The following is a 14,169-nucleotide window of genomic DNA, read 5'->3' as shown; positions in this document are numbered from 1 at the left end:
GATACCTAGTAGATGTATATATTAACATGCACTTTTTGTATTTTTTATTGTGGTAAACTATATATAGCATTAAGTTGATCATCTTAACCACTTGTAAGGGTACAGTTGGTGGCATTACAGTTACATTCACAATGTTGTGCAACCATCACCAGTATTTCCAAACCTTCTTCACCAGGCCACCAGAAACTCGAGACCCATTAAATAAATAGCCCCTTTCACCCTCCTCCAAGCCCCAGGTAACCTCCAGACTGCTTTCTCTCTCTGTGAATTTGATGACTCTAGGCACCTCGTATCATGTGAAACTACACAGCATTGGTCCTTTTGTCACCAGCTTATTTCACTTACCACAATGGCCTCGAGGTTCATCCATGTTGTAGCAGGTGTCAGAACTCTCCCAAAAGATTGCAAAAACCATAATCTCACACAAAGGTCATCACAAACTTACACAAAAAAAATACTTCTGGGAGGACATCTGCCCAGCAACTGCCTGTCCAATCTCGAATTGGCATCATTCTTATTATTGGTCCTTGTAGCCAAGGATACTTATCTCAAAATTTTGAGATAGTTATTTTATATCAAAATAGAATATGCATGCCATTAATAAGCTATGTTCATATTTGGGGAGGTAAGGGAAAATAATAATAAAATTAAAATTGGAAATTAAAAATACTAATAATAAAAGAAAGAAATGATTTTCCCTTACCTCCCTGAATATGAACATAGCTTATTATGGCATGCGTATTACCTTACAATTTCCTAATCCTTAAGTAAAAATTATTTTTTTTAGAGAGCCTCTCTTTGTTTGTTAAACTGTGGGCTGACAATAGAATCGCACACACACAGAGTCCCTGATTTAGGCTAAGAGGGGACAGGACCCACGGAGGAGCTGAAGCTTTTATGTAGTCTTGAACTCATTGTCTTCTGGGACAGTGCTGCTCAAGGTGCCAGTCCAGAAAGGAGCTTGTGCCAGAATGTAATCAACGAAGCTTCCTTCCTCAGGAAAGTCTTGTCCCCTCTCCCCCACAAAAAGGCCAGTGGAACTAAACAGTGTGTGTAGAGATGTGGTTGGTGTCCCTGAATTTACATTCTAGTACATGTTTCTTATCTCATTTGGGGACTGGTAACCAAGAGTCATATTCAGAAGCACATCTGCAGACCACATTTTGAATAGTACTATTCTAGAAGACACATTTCCCCAAGACACACGGGTTATTTTTAACTCTCAACGCTGACGTTAAATCTAATGATCCCCGTGTCCATTTTCCTTTTTGCTTTTCGAATATCCTACATGTGTATTCACCAAAGAAGCCAAATGTGTTTGAAAAACTTCCCACAAAAGAGAATTCTTGGTGCATTGAGTGAGTTAACTGTTCTATCCATTCACACAAGCAAACTGGTGTCAAGCATTTAAATCAACTGCTCATTTAGCAAGTTCAAGTTGAAGACTTGAAATAGGATATGCCCGTGTTGTACTCCATGATCTTATCTCTGTTCCAACGTGAAACTGGAAAAACTTAAGGAATTCACAAATGCTTTAAAACTTAATTGGCCTTACCCTCACTAATATCAACCCACCAAGGGTATTTATCATATAGCTAATTGCTCAGAGGGTTTATAATGCTGACATTTATCATGTATTACCTACTATGTGGCAGCACTATCTTAATCCTTTATCTGCATTACCCCAATGAATTCTCAGGATGAGGCATCCTATGAGAAACTCCACTGCTCTGAAAAGAAAAGCAAATGAAGAACTACCTACCGCAGCCCAGGCGCAGTGAGTGAGTCAGAGCCGGAGTCCTCAGAGTATGGTCCTGGATTAGAGCATTGGCAGCACCTGAGAACTTGATAAAATGCAGGTTCCCAGGCCTCACTCCAGGCTTACTGAATCAGAAACTCTAGGACCATGACCCTGCAATCTGTGTTCTAACCGCCCTCCAGTGATTCTGATGCTGGCTAAAGTTTGAGAGCCACTGGGCTACAGGAAAGGCTCTTTCTCACTTGCCCTGCTTTATTCCAAATTCAGATTCTCCAAACCCAAGCCCCTGCATTATCCAGAAAAGCAAATTATCCTAACGATAAAACAATTATTGAAAATTGTTCTTACATGGTGTCTTAATAAAGCACCATTTTGCTTTTCTGCAAATAAAAAAATAATCATCAGAGCTAGTAATTATCTCTCACTCTTATTTTTCCTCTAAGAATAAATTATTGGGACACTATTTTTGGTAAACAAGATGGCTCTTGACAAAGGCATGGCTGCTTGGCATTTAAGAAGATGCCTGGTGGCATCAGTTTGCTGGAGCTGCTGGGGCAGAGTATTATAACCTCTATGGTTTAAAACAACAGAAAAGTGTACAGTGTCTTGCACATAATAAACTCCCAATAAATAGATATTCAAAGCTTCAGTAAAGAATGGAAGTGATGTTTTTAAAACTATTTTAAGGCAAAATAATCTGGTCACAAAATCAGGGGCCAGTAAAAGCTGTGGCAGGAAGGTGAGTCAAAGAACCATTGCAGCAGTTCAAATGAAAGCTAGCAGGGGTCTTATTTGGAAAGAAAACCATGGCACTGGGAAGAGGAACTGTTTGCATAAAATTTGGCAGTGATGCCATGTAATACTATGCCGCCACGAAAAAGAATGAGTTCATGTCCTTTGCAGGGACATGGATGGAAGCTGGAAACCATCATTATCAGAAAAATAACACAGGAACAGAAAACCAAACACTGCATGTTCTCACTCATAAGTGGGAGTTGACCAATGAGAACACATGGACCCAGGGAGGGGAATATTACACACTGGGGCCTGTCAGTGGGTGGGGTACAAGGGGAGGGAGAGCATTAGGACAAATACCTAATGCACGTGGGGCTTAAAACCTAGATGGTGGGTTGATAGGTGGAGCAAACTACCAGGGCACATGTATACCTATGTAACAAACCTGCATGTTCTGCACATGTATCCCAGAACTTAAAGTAAAATTAAAAAAAAAAATTGGTGTTGGTGGAAGTGACATGGTCCCAATGTGGAGGACTATGGGGTGGGAATTAAAGGTTATATCCCACCTTCTCCAAGCAAATCACATATTCCCGTCCTTTGCCTTACTCCTTACTTTCCCTGGGGAAAGGGTTTCGGATTTCCCCAGCTTCATGTACTATTCAACCTGATGAGCATTTAAGTGGAGGCATGATGGGTTTGGGGAGAGGCTTTTCATAGAAAGAGCTCTCAGGAAAAAAAGAAAAGCTCAAAAGAAAATATGGGCCTCAGAAAGTTGAAGTTGGTTCTGGAACGTAACTCATCAAGTGAGTCTGTCTCTGTTCCAATCAAAGCATTAATTTTGAGGTTGAGGGGTTTTCTAAGTGTCTCTTTTTCTTACCCAAACAATATCTGAACATGCTGCTTGGGTCTTGGGTAGGGGCCTACAAAATAAAAATTACAGTAATTCTCCAACCACCATATTATATGATTTTTTGAAATCAATGCCTTTATATAAAAAAGCTTAACCACAAACAACATGACATGCATTCAAGAAAAGAGGATAGAAACTCTGTAGTGATATTACTCACAAATGGTTTTAATAGGAAAATGTCATGTTCCAGAGCAATATTATGTAAGAGTTATCAATAGTATATTCGCTTCTTATGGAGACTTAATTTTTACAAAACAAGATAGTTTTTTTTTTTTTTAAGACAGAGATAGGGTCTCGTTCTGTCACCCAGGCTGGAGTACAGTGGTGCAAGCATAGCTCGCTGCAGCCTCAAACTCTTGGGCTCAAGCAGTCCTCCCACTTCAGCCTCCCTAGTAGCTGAGACTACAAGGTGTCTCTCAATAAAGGCACTTGTTGCTTGGCATTTAAGGAGATGGCTGATTATATTAGTTTCCCAGGGTTGCTGTAACAAAGTATCAGAGTCCAAATAGTTTAAAACTACAGAAATGTATTATTCTCTCACAGTTCTGGAGGCTGGAAGTCCAAAATCGAGGTGTCAACTAAGAGGCAGGGCTCTCTCCTGATTACACTGGGGCCACCCAGATAATCTGGAGTAATTTCCCTAAAACAAACAAAGTTCCAAAACCAACCAAAAATCAGTGACTATGGTTAAAAAAATTACAAACATTATCAAATCATTTTATGTGAAAAGAAGTATCCCAGCTCAGATGGTGAACTTTTTAAAGATTCAAAGAACAGATATTACTCAGGCTAAATAAAAAGTTTCAGAGTATATATAACCATGAAAAGCTTCCCAATTTATTGAGCAAAATTAGTATAATCTTATTTTTAAATGTTAACAAAGATAGCAGACCAGAAAATAAAATTAGTCTCATTTATGAATCCTACTCATAAATTTTACAAAAAGAATTGGCCATTTAAATTTATTAGCATGTTTAAAATATATTTTCCATAGTCAAATGAGATTTACCCAAAGGATACAGGATAATTAAACAAGAGGAGACCTGTTACAGGTTGAGAATCCCCAATTTGAAAATCCAAAATTCAAAATGCTCCAAAATCTGAAACTTTTTGACCCAACACGGCACTCAAAGGGAATGCTCACTGGAGAATATCAGAGTTTAGACTTTCAAATTAGGGTGCTCATCTATAACACAAATCTTGCAAAATCCCCAAAAATAAAAATTCCAGAACATTTCTGGTAAGAGGCATTTCAGTAGAGATGTTCAACCTGTAATAAATCACAACTGTTGGTCAAATTTTAAAATTATATAATAATATCCAAAGATTTCCAGAAGTTATCTGATATTTAACATCCACTCTGATTTTTAGAAACTTCTTTAGAAGCCAGTAATTTTAAAAATCTATCTTAAACTCAATCAACATTGTTACTGATAAAACACAAGAAGCAATTTTATTACAATCAGAAATCAACATAAAAAAGAAGGAAAGAAAGAAAGGGAAAAAAGCTCACTCTAGCATTTTTGTTCTTGAAATTCTGGCCAAAAAATTAAGAATGAAGTATATAATAGACCCACTATTATAATGAAATGCACTATAAGAACTGAACATTTTTAAAAATCAGATGGCCTGTATCTTAATTTTAAATCATTTTGGAGTGGATTAGAACAGAGATTTGCAAAGTCAACTGAGGGAGACACTGGCTGGCTTTGCTTAGCCAACTGTAATGATAATTATAAAATCATAACTCATGTTTTCATAAGCATTTCCTCTGTCAGGTACTGTGATACTCACTTGACAGCATTTAATACTCACTTCAGATCTACAAGGTAGATGTCAAGAAGCATTTTCCTCCCTCACTCCTTACATCCCACCTAGAAAGAAAGAGATGTCCACTGGCTCCCAGGCCTCTCTCTCAACCTCCCCTTGCTCACTGCTTCGCAGAGGACTCCTGCAGGACTCTCGTCCCTCTGCCATCTCTATTTCCTTGAGGCCCGCCCAGATGCACGAATCATTTGTTCCTCCCAGGAGTAAGCCTACTGGAGCAGAATTGGTTGTGGGATTGGCGGGTGAGAGAGATGCAACAAGACAGTGTTAGTTGTGAGGAGGAAGAAGTGGAAAGCCCGATTCTACCCCCAAATCCACCTGCATTCTTCAACTGAGTTTTCTCAGTAATGAAACTAGTGATTTGGGTTGATCCATCTAACTTCTGAGTCTACATCTGAACTCTGAGGAGCAGAGGGAAAGGTGGTAACAATCCCATTCAAGCCCCGCAGCGGGCACTCTTACTGTCCTTATTTTATTAAAGAAATCGAGGCCTGAAGAGTGTATTAGGCTGTTCTTGTGTTGCTATAAAGAAAGATCTGAGACTAGGTAATTTATAAAAGAGGTTTAATTGTCTCACGGTTCTGCAGGCTGTATGAGAAGCATGGCATCAACAACTGCTTAGCTTCTTGTAAGGGCCTCAGGAAGCTTACAATCATGGCAGAAGGCGACGGGGAGCCACTGTGTCATGTGGTGAGAGCAGGAGCAAGAAAAAGAAGGACGAGGTCCCAGACTCATAAACAGCCAGATCTCATGTGAACTAACTGAGCAAGAACTCACTCATCACCAAGGCGATGGTGCTAAGCCATTCATGAGGGATCCGTCCCCATGATCCAATACCTCCCGCTAAGCCCCACCTCTAACACTGGGGATCACATTTCAACATGAGATATGGAGGGGACACACATCCAAACCATATCAGAGGGGTTAAGCAACATACATGAGCAGTCTTGATATGTCTCCAAGACAGGCCACTGAGAAAGACAGGAGGCAGCCAAATGCCTAGATAGATGGGGGCGGGGCCCTGGTGAAACCCCAGCTCCAAACAAAGACAATCTAAAGCCTGAAAACCAAGCTACAAGTTAAATCCTCGGACCAGATTGAGAACTTGTCTTCCTGTTTGGCATGCTTTCCTCTGATTGATCCCCACACGTCACCTATGTTGCATATACCTCCCCTTTCCTAATTGGTTTCCTATGCTATTGTGTGCACCTTTGGGTGGTGTCTTTGCTTTAACCTTTTTTGTATACTCACAAACCAATCAGCACACACTTCCCATCCTGTGGCTATAAAGACCCCAGACTCAGTCAGTAGAGGAGGAGATGACCTGACTTCAGGGAAGAGACAACCTGACTTTGGGGAAGACGATCTACTACTCTTCCTGTCCCCTCTCTAGCTCCCCTCTCCATTGAGAGTTGTTTTCATCACTCAGTAAAATTCTCTGCCTTCGCCATCCTTCAATGATCTGTGTGACCACATTCTTCTTGGACTCTGGACAGGAGCTCGGGACACACCAAATGCGAGTCCCCAGAAAGGCTGTCACACTGGCCCTTTGCCCTCACTGGTGGAGGGCAGCTGCCCCATGCAATGATACAAGGGGCCAATTGATCTACTAACATGCTGCTGTCTGTGGATGGCAGAATTAAAGGAGCACTGTAACGCCCCCTCTTGGGCCTCAGGGTTGCAGGCACCCTCACCTGGGTGCTGCTGCATTCCCCTCAAGGTGACACAGCTGGTCTGGCCACAAGCCCTGCACGGAGTTTGCTCCTGTGTCAGTGCCCAGAGCCATGGGCTGGATTTTGCACTCACTAGCTCACATGCACCCACCCACAAGGGGCTGAGCACAGTGGGCTGAGTAGATGGGCACCCCTTCTGTGAGTCCGGCAAAGGGGCCAAGAAAAATCCTGCATCACCACCATGCTCATACCAGCTAGACACCTGTGATGTAAAAGGCACCTTCCTGAAGTTGCACAGTGCCCAACTTCCTGCCCCACGTGGTGGCTGCAGTGGTCCTGGTACCCCTTGGGAAGAGTGTCCTAGATGGGAGAGTGTGGTCATAGGGTAGGCAAACACTCATCTTTACAAAGTAATACCAAGCAGGCTTCCAAATTGTTCATCAATCTGCAGTCCTCCTGCAGTAGTCTACAACATTACAGAAAAATTCATCCTGAAATTTGTTGGATGGTAAGGAAGACTATTCAAGTGTCACCTAAACAAACAAAAAAATCAAAGCTTTAAAGAATTAAAGTAGTTTTATTCAGAAGTCTTGAGGACAGAGACTGAGGCCAATAGCCCAGGAGCATTCCTGTTAGACTGCCCAGAACAGTGTTTCAACCCACTGCTTATATAGAGATGGCAGGGTGTCAGAGTGTGCAAAAGCACATCAGACTTGCTCAGAAGTCACATTATCACAGAACTACATCAAAGTCTGGGTGTAAGAGCATATTTGGTTATAGATTACAGAGGTACAATCGCTAACTCTGTCAGACTTTTTATCTCCTATGTAGGAAGAGGCAAGGATTAGGGTTATTTATCTTTTAAGGAATACAGTGAGTCAGGGAAGAGATGTGGGAGGCCGTGTTCTCTATCTTGTTTTGTCTTCAAAGCCGCACATCATCACAGAGGCAGGGGTTTTGTGAAATTATGTGAGCAAGCAGAAATGAACAAATAAGGTTTCTTATGTTTGCTACTTTGTCTCACACAAGAAACTATTGCAATGGGGGTTTTGCTATAGGGGAGAGAGATTGGGCTCAACTCCAAATACAACAAGAACAAGTGGAGATTTATAGCCAAGGAGTAGAGCAAGGGGTCAGTAGATGGAAAATTACTAAGAGGATACCTCAAGGCTAGGGGGATTATTGCTGAAAGCAGGCCAGGGTGATAAGACATCAAGGGTGGGGAAGAGGAATTTGATCAGATATCAAAGATGGTCAGAAACCAAGAGTGAAGTTTGAGGAATTTGGTCAGATATTGAGGGTAGGGGGAATCTTAGATAAACTGACCCAGCAGTATTCTTGCTAAACCTGGACTAAGTAGGCCAAGGGCAGAGTCCAAGGTCAGGACTTAGTTGAAAAGGGGGCCCTGAGGAGCTGACTTGAGTGTGGTCAAGGAGAGAGTCTTTGTCAATGAGTCTTTGTTAAAAGAGGTATAGCCGTAGCACATCTCAGCTCTCAGAGAGGCTGAGGTGGGAGGATTGCTTGAGCCCAGGAGTTTGAGACCAGCCTGGGTAACATAGTGAGACCATGTCTCTACTATTCTTAAAAAACTTAAACAACAATTTTTAGTGAAAAAAAATGTTCAAACCCAACAGCAAAGAAATGTAAATTAACAACAGAATACCATGTTAAATTACTCTAATCAGTATACCAACTCAGCTAGACTCATGGAATTATATTAAAATATAATAGTCAAGTTTGGCAAGAGTGAGATAAAGTAGTCTTTCTCATTTCATACACATCTGGGGTATGTAAATTGATACAGCTTTTGTGAAAAGAAAATTGCCAATATTCATTAAATATCATTTGAAAGGTAATTTTAAACAAAAAAAAAATTTAGAAATAAACCTCAAAGAGTCTGAAATGCAAAAGAAGTTTTTGCATAAAAGTGCTCATTTCAGCACTATTTATAATAGCACAAAATTGAAAACAACAATAAACAGCAATACCAAAAAGGTGATTAAATAAATTGTGATGGACTATTAAAAAGCAAAATTCTGTTTTGTGAAATATTTAATAATATGAAGAAATAAATGGGAAATTATAAAAGTAAATTGAAAATAACATTAGCTATAAAAATTTACATTTCAAAATTTTATATAAAACCTATAACACAATATTAAATTCTAAAGGACTATATGAGTATTAGAAATGTGCATAGAACAACTTAGGACATGGATCAGAATATTAATACTGGTGATCTCTGAGTCATACTTGATTTTCAATTTTCCTATTTATATTGTTCAACACTTTTCATATTTTCAAAAATCAATACATAATATTTCTATACATTTTAAAAGTTAAAAAAATATATTATTTAATATATTAAAACTCCCTTACTGGTGTTCAAGGGTCTAGAATCATTAGTGAAGAAACATAATATCATGTAATGTAGTGCATGGTCTGGGTCAAGCTGCCTGTGTTTCAGTCCTGAATTTGCCACGTGCCAGTGGCGTGAACTTAAGCAGGTTACTTAACTCCTTTGTGCCTCAGTTTTCTCCTCTGTAAAATGGAACAATCACAGTACCCAGCCCATAAGATGTAACTGAATTAATATGTGTAAAGTGCATAGAACAAGTTTTATGAAAGCAATGTTATTATTATATATAAAAAGAAAGAGTTATCAACCAGATTGTACATTTCTTAAAAACAAGGCCCATTTTTCTTAGCTCTTTTATATCTTTTATATCTTTATTACCACCTTCCCCCCAAAAAACTCAAAAGTAGTTCTGGGCCAATAGTGATGTTCCTTGCCTATAAAATAGGAGGCCAGCCCCTTCTTGCCCATTCCTGTTATTCATTTTACTTCAGTATTACAAATGTCAGAAGGGACCTGCCCAGCATGGACGGACTGTGAAAATATGGCTCTATCATCAAAAATGTCATCATCATATTACCGAAGCACAGTATCATTATTGAACATTATAGGCAATGAGATGTTAATGAAAGCAAATCTCAAGTAGCCACTTGGATTTTTATCAAAATGCTCTATACAACTTTTGCCCTTAGAGCAACAACAACACCTTCTGGCAGCACAAGGAACTGGGTGGTTGAGGGCCTCCTGTGGCTGTTGAGAATGAAGAGCTATTGGCCTTTGGGTAAGGGGCAAGGAATCCTAGAATGTGGCCCAAAGAAGGTGGTGGGAGAGTCTGATCTTGATTTTAGAAGTTGGCGAGCAGTAGGGGAATGGGATCCCATTCAAGGGAAGATGTAGACATCAGGAGAGAATCAAGTTATCCGAGCAGAGTGACTTTGAGGTTGGTAATGGGAACCTAAGTAGGAAGCTGAAGGGAGAGGGGAGGTCAGAGTGTAATTGCCCAACAGGTTCTTCCTGCCCGCTGCACCGAGAAAACCAATTCACTGAGATGGCAGTATTGCAGTAAAGAAAGAGTTAAATTAACATGAGGTTAGCCACGCAGAAGATAGAGTTTATTACCCACAACATCCTTCCCAAGAACTCGGAAGCTAGGGTTTTTATGAATAATTTGGCAGGCAGGCAGGGGGCTAGGAAATGGGTGCTGCTGATTAGCTGGGGGTAAAATCATATGGGTGTGGGAAATGGTCCTCACATGCTGAGTCTGCCTCTTGGTGGGGCCACAGGACTGGCTGAGACATGAGTCATGGGTCTGGATGGGGTTGGTGAGTTGCCAGAATGCAAAAATTTTAAAAACATCTCAAAAGACCAATCTTAGATTCTACAATAGTGATATTATCTCTAAGAGCAATTGAGGAAGTCACGAATTCTGTGACCTCTGGCCATATGACTCCTGAGCAGTAAGAAATTATAGAAACTATGCCTACATTTTAGCAGAATGCAGGCCCCTCTCATAATCCTAATCTTGTGGCCTTTCATTAGTCAGGGTTTGAGCCCCTGAAGAAGGAAGGTGTCAGTTTTAGGGAGGGACTATTATCATCCTTGTTTCAAAGTTAAACTATAAATTAAATGCTTCCCAAGGTTAGCTTGGCCCACACCCAGGAATGAATGAGGACAGCCAGCCTGTGAGGCTAGAAGTAAGGTGGACACAGCCAGGCTAGATTATCTCGCTGTCATAATCTTTGCAAAGGCAGTTTCAGGAGAACAACAGCCACCAAAACAGAGGCAACTACTGAGCACTGGTACTGTCCACCTTGCTGGGGTGACGGTTGTGAAAAGGCTGGTTTGGAACTCATGGCTGATGGTGTGATGGGGTCTTCATCTCCAGCCAGGGAGTGCAGCCACCACTCACTAGTCCAACTGTCATCCCTGCTAGATCTTACCTAGTTGAAGACACACTGGGTCTTGCTCAGCATCGCTCCCTCTTTCTACATCCAATTATTGGTCACCAAGGGATCCAAAGGTCTGGCTCTCTAGCCAAATCTAGACAGTTCTGAAGGGTGATCCTATCTTCAGAACTCCCTGTAGGCTGAGCTGTGGCATCTGTGGTGATGACATCACAGCCCAATGTCTCCCTCTGCCCAGTCCTGCTTCTTCGTCTGCCTCCTGCAGTGTTGACCCCAAGAATTCTCCCTGATAAAGTCCTGTGCAGTTGATAATCTTCCCCTCAGACTCTAGGACAGTCCCCTCCTGTGGAGGTTATATCCTAGTGGGACAGCAGGAAAGCAAACAAGCAAGCAAACCAGTAAATACTTTCAGGAGCTAGTAAGTACTAAGAGGAACAGAAAAGGGGTAAATTGATAAACAGTGATATGACATGGCTAGGGTGATCAGGAAAGGCCTTTCTGAGGAGACAACTTTGGGACTGAGAACTGAATGGCAAAAAGCATCAGAGTCAATGGTCAAGATTAGCAGGCATTGGCAGAACAGAGAAGGCCGCTGAGGCTGGAGTGGGGTGGTTCAGGTTGAGTGCAGTAGAAAATGAAGTTGGAAAAGGGCCTTTCTAGATAGGAGCTTGTGGGCTATGATAAAGAGTTTGGGTTTTATGCTACGTGAATGAAAGACTCTGAAGGGTTTAAGTACTGGAGAGACCTGATCTAATTTAGGTTTGCAAAAGATCACTCTTGCTACCGGGACAAATAAATTAGAGAGAAGAGTAGAGGCAGGAAGATTATTCAAGAAATTCCTGCCTACATCTACACTGTTTCTCAGAAGGCAAGTTGCAGCCCAGCCATGGGTAGTGAAATAAAATACAATGGTTTATGACCTTAAACATTTATTAATGAAATAGCATAGGCTGGACTAGACTATAAAAGAAAATTGAGTGCATGGCATTCTGTAACAGTAAAAGCTATTTCATGATTCTTACTGTAGTGAAAAATGTTCTTGGCTATGTGCATTGCTTCAGGATTAAAAGCAAACTTCTTGGTGGGGCACAGTGGCTCATGCCTGTAATCCCAGCACTCTGGGAGGCTGAGGCGAGTGGATCATCTGAGGTCAGGAGTTCGAGTCCAGCCTGGCCAACATGGAGAAACCTCATCTCTACTAAAAGTACAAAAATTAGCCAGGCTTGGTGGTGTGCCTATAGTCCCAGCTACTCGGGAGGCTGAGGCAGAAGAATCCCTTGAACCTGGGAGATGGAGGTTGCAGTGAGCCAAGATCAACCACTGCACTCCAGCCTGGGCAACAGAGGGAGACTCCATCTCAAAAAATAATAATAATAAAATAAAAGCAAACTTCTTATTGTAGATCTTAGTAACAAAAGTTTGAAAGACACTGGTCTTGATTGGGAAGGCACACTGGCGTGTACAAGTTGCATTATGTAACCAAGGCCAGGAAAAGATGACTTAAGAAGGAACTAAGAGTAGGCTGTGGCTGGGCGCAGTGGCTCACGCCTGTAATCCCAGCACTTTGGGAGGCCGAGGCAGGCGGATCACGAGGTCAAGAGATCAAGACCATCCTGGCCAACATGGTGAAACCCCGTCTCTACTGAAAATTCAAAAATTAGCTGGGCGTAGTGGCACGTGCCTATAGTCCTAGCTACTCGGGAGGCTAAGGAAGGGGAATTGCTTGAGCCCAGGAAGCAGAGGTTGCAGTGAGCAGAGATCGCACCACTGCACTCCAGTCTGGCGACAGAGCGAGACTCCATCTCAACAACAACAACAACAACGAAAGAGTAGGCTGCAAGGACAAAGGGAGTGTGGTGTCCTACAGTAGTCAGCGGAGTCAAAGACACCTCAAGAAGTAGTAGGGACAGAACAGGTGAAACAGTGCATAGGCCAGTCTCAAAAAGACCATTGGAAAGACCAGAGCATAACTAGAGGGTCCAGGAGGGTGCAGAGCAGCTGCAGTGAGATGGTTTGCACTTTTGAAGCCATGTCAATCTTGGCAGAAGCAAAATATTCTCTCTTGTTTAAAAAAACAAAACAAAAAAAAACAGACTCCACCACAAGCTGGCAGGCACACACTTAGAGAGGGTCCCAGTTTCCATTTGAGAGAGCAAGTTCATGAGCTTGGAAGGAACAGGCCAATTGTGCAACCTCACTCAAAAGGCAGGAGTTCCTCTCGTGGGTGGCAAGCTCCATGGCCCTCTAGGAAATTGAAATGGAAGAATAAAGGTGTCACAGCCTGAACGACAAGACAGTGATGTTGACAGTAATATTTAAGGTGAGCTGGAGAAGTCTATGAGCAAGGATTTCGGAGAGCCAAGGGCATCCTTCTACCAATAGCTTCCACAGGTCTGTAGTTCCACACCATTCTCTTTGATCTTCAATCTCTGGGCCTGGTGCCATGGCTCATGCCTGTAATCCCAGCGCTTTAGGAGGCTGAGGCAGGAGGAGCCCAGGAGTTTGAGACTAGCCTGGGCAACATAGCCAGACTCCATTTCTCCAAAAAATAAAAAAAAATAAAAAATTAGCCAGGCGTAGAGGTGTGTGTCTGTAGTTGCAGCTACTTTGGAGGCTGAGGTGGGAGGATTGCTTGAGCCCAGGAAGTTGAGGCTGCAGTGAGCCGTGATGGGGCCACTGCACTCCAGCTGGGGCAACAGAGGGAGACCCTCAACTTAAAAAAGAAGTCCTCTGGACACATATGTCTAGGAAATCTTGGATTCTGTATTCTTTCTTGTTACATGTTAAATTGTTCCCCCCAAAAATATGCTGAAGTCTTAATCCCCAGTACCTCAGAATGTCGACTTATTTTGAAACAGTGTCATTACAGATGTAACTAGGTAAAGTAGGCTGGGCAGGGTAGCTCACGCCTTTAAGCCTGGCACTTTGGGAAGCCAAGGTGGGTGGGTCACTTGAGCCCAGGAGTTCGAGATCGGCCTGGGCAACATAGGGAGACCTCATCT

Source organism: Pan troglodytes, chromosome 5 (genome assembly GCF_028858775.2).
Source record: "Pan troglodytes isolate AG18354 chromosome 5, NHGRI_mPanTro3-v2.0_pri, whole genome shotgun sequence".
Lineage (NCBI taxonomy): Eukaryota > Metazoa > Chordata > Mammalia > Primates > Hominidae > Pan > Pan troglodytes.
The sequence above is the reverse complement of the archived record's forward strand: the minus strand, read 5'-3'. Positions refer to the sequence as shown.